This window comes from Agrilus planipennis, unplaced genomic scaffold (assembly GCF_000699045.2).
Source record: "Agrilus planipennis isolate EAB-ADULT unplaced genomic scaffold, Apla_2.0 scaffold642, whole genome shotgun sequence".
Taxonomy (NCBI): Eukaryota; Metazoa; Arthropoda; class Insecta; order Coleoptera; family Buprestidae; genus Agrilus; species Agrilus planipennis.
In genome coordinates, this window is record NW_020439311.1 from 5,002 (window position 1) to 9,000 (window position 3,999).

Consider the following 3,999-nt stretch of genomic DNA (forward strand, 5'->3'; position numbering starts at 1 on the left):
TAAAGTTTTAAACATATTAAAAAATTTTACGCTCATTATTACTAGAGGTTTCGAAGTTGAAATCAAGGCATATTCACTGCCAAAAGTCAGTTAAAATTTTTCCATATTATTTGTTATTTCTTATCTTATTCAAATTCCAAATTTTCTCTCAAACTGTATACTTTTTTTTAGTATAGATAGTATTTATTTACCTCATGATATGCTGCAAAACCTAATTAATCACCAATTTCTAATTTTATGTACTTTTGTCTCCGATTGTACCTCCCAAACATCCTTAAAGAGTTATAATACCAAATAGTTTCTTATTAACCTACCGAAAGCTTTAATATCATTACAATCGATTACATTAGCAGTATTAGTAGATAGCAGAGCTAATTGTTTTTACCGAAAACAATAGTTAATTACACAAGATGAAATAGACGGGAATAGGAGACAAAATTAAACAAACAACATGGAAAATGCCACCTAACGAAGTAATTTTTATTATTAAAAGGAAAAAACAAATTTGTTAGCTTATTCGTAAAATATCACCTAGTTCGTAAAATAAAAATATAAATAAATATAAAACGTTAACAGAAAGCCTTCTGATTAGTTTTTATAAATAAAATACAATGCATACTATCAACATTAAATAGGCAATTAGAAAAATAACAGCAAAGAAGGGAAAAAATATTCTTTTTTGTTGTATACTAATGTACTGTCATACAATTTATGTTTGTTGATTTTTTATTTGATGAAACGTGGAAATAATTCATGGGAGAATGGTTTTATTACTAATTAAACTCATACCACCATTTTAAACATTATTTGCGAGTAGTTGAATGGTGTCAACACACATCTTTTTTTTCTATCGTAGACTAACTTAAAAATACATTGTTTACTTTGTTTTAGCGATGTAGGTTTTAAGGAAATGAGTGGATCATAATTGCACCTTTGGTGTTAAGTTAAAAATAATGACAGCTTAGAACTGTATAAATAATTATTATTGTTCTTATGTAATCAGTTCACAGCTAAAGAATGATTAGTTTGAGATTGTAGATATTGAAGCACATATTGACCTGCAATTCAATTTTTCAGTAACATTAAATGTACCTATCTGCAAATCTACATAAAATAGACGAATGCATTTATAAATTAGCAGATAAATTTATCGACTATATTTACTCCTTGTTGTTTTAAAAAATTATTCATTAATGTGACAGTTTATATTTCAATTTTAATATTTATAGGGTCTACAAATCTCGAAAATTATAACTTTTAAGTGTTTTTATGCGTTTGGAAGAGTTATTGCTTATATATAAGATAAGAAATGCAATCTACATAAAGTATAATTATAACTTATAGAGTGTTGATTTAGTAATCTTAATATTTGAAAGAAGTACGTATCTTGTTAATTGTAAAAAGAAAATGTAAATAATTTAAATTAGATCGTGAAAAACTTTCTTTTGAAGTGGCATGCCATCTCGAAATCATTCGGAAAATGCACAGCTTCAAGCGGTAGGTTACAGACAATGAGAGAAAAGTTTTACTTAGTTGCGTCTGTTTACTAATAGGGGACAGGACGTGTCTGCATATTAACAAGAATATCTGTATATTATCTGCACAAATACGTTTGTAGGTACATCAATAAAAATTGAATTATTTTTATGGGGAAGATAAAATTTTGTAGCTGTTTTCTTAATTGTTAAGTAGCGTGTACTATAAATTGCAAAATAAATTTGTAAAAATATTGGATGTCTTCTTTAAGAGAACGACAATAAGACAAAGGACTTAAAAACATTTAAGAAAATTGTGTTCTGAATGCGATTCGCAGGGACCACCGACTAACTTCCCAGCGGAAAGTAGAAAATACTATATGCTCATTTTATCATTATTTTTATTACTATTACATTATTCATATGCATTCGATAGCTTTTCTTATAATAATTTTTGGACAAATGCTCCCAAGATGCAATAATAATAATATTACTCAAAAGATGTTTGGATTCTGCATCAATAAATAGTACAATTTATAAATTACAAAATTCAGTCAGTTTCAGTTTACCTTTTTGTTTAGTTTTTTAATTTTTCAAAAAAAAAAATGGAAACATTTCTACCAGCCTTATTTCTCTAGATTACTGTTTCAGTTTCTTAATAAATATTTGCCTAATATTTTCTTTTAATTAGACCATTTTAGGTTTGTGAATGGTTTGGGTATAAAATATTCAGAACTTTAGCAAAAGAAAAAATCAAGAAACAATTACAATATACTTCCAGTGCCGAGTCTAGGGTATCTTCCTCCTCTTGGTGTAGATAACAGGATGTTTGCCGCCCCTTCAGTTAGCCAGAAATCAGCTTATGGGGACCCGGGCCGTTCTAAATTTAAGACGTGGAGAAGGGAAAAGTAATAAACTTTACAATAATTATATTGCCCGGACCTCAAGCTTAGTCGGTCATTGTCCTTTACATCTCTTTTTCTTCGTCCGCCAAACGCACAATTCGGAAAAAAAATCATCAATGGTAAAACGCGTTTGGCGATGAAAATGGTTTTTATCGTTTATATAATTTTGTTAAAAATCTTATGGCGTCCCTGTGGCTAATACGTAGTAGCCACCGAGTACACTTAGTTTGTTCTAATTCATTCTTTTTGTCAAATCGTAGCGCTAAGTTTTAAAAATGTCAAAACACTTTTAATAGTTTCTTTATTCGTTAAAAGTAGAAAATCTTCTTCACTATTTTACACAAACCAACAGTAAATCGTAAAAACAGTCTGTGGTCATTCGGTTTTTTTTTTTATAAAAAGAATAGTCTTATTAAAAAAAATTAGTAACATATTTGTAAGTAAAATATATGATTCGGGTAAAAAAAAACAAACTTTTTTGAAACTTCCATATGGAATAAATCGAATAGGCAATAAATTTTGTTACAAATTTGACCCAAAGCAATATAGGCAACGGAACAAGTAAAACGAGATAGTGAGAAATTGCTTTGTTTCTATATTGTCTTTGGGAAAACAAATTTGATTGAACGACTGACTTTTTTCATTCAGACAGGGTAGGACAACAAGAAAATTAATGAAATTATGTCAATAACGGCGCCAACAGAATCAAATTAAGAATAGCGAACAGAGAAGTTCTGCACTTATTTGGGTCGAGTTAGAACGAAAACGAATTCGGAAAAGCTGTCTTCAGGCTATCACTATTGTAAACTTATGTGCATAGATATCGGAGTATACCAGTGTACAAATAGATAATTTTTGGCAGGGATGAACACAATGAATTGATATAATAGGGCACATATTGTGTAATAGACAAAACCATCAAAATAATTTAAATTTGTAATGAACAAACTGGATATCGGGATTCTAACGTTATCTTATTGATGAAATCGCAATGACGGATCATGGTGACATCAAGAGTTGAGACTGTCTCCTATCACATAAGGCATCCTCAGGAACTTCACTGAATACGTCGAAACGTCGAATACTTTTAACTATCTGTCATGGAGATTTCGGTTAGAATCCGGAAATCCAGTTTATTCAGTCGACAGCCGTGAAAGCCTAAATCAACTTTTAAAGTAATGTAATCGAGACTGTCTGTGGCGTGCTGCTGAGGTCAAATGAGACCGAAAATGCGATCCACGTTTGGTAGCTTTGATAAATAATTGATCAACAACTTAATTCCTTGTTAATAGCTTGTTTAAGGTTATATCATTTTAATGTAATTGCAAAAAGCAAAAAAAAATAATTTCTTATAATTCACGTAAAAACAATAATTAATTTGATGTTAAAAATTAAGGATCCTGACAACAGGTTTTAAGCTTCCTCCGGGATGCATTTAAGCATTCTAGAATACAATTCGGCACCTGTGGCTGCACGAAAGATTATCTGTGGAATATTACTACCTCAGCATTTGCCTAAGTGATCCAAGGAAACCACAGAAAAACTTGGACCAAGGCAGACGGACCCGGAATCGAACCGGCGTCCTCCCGAATGCTAAGCAATGGTCTAGACCTCTAGGC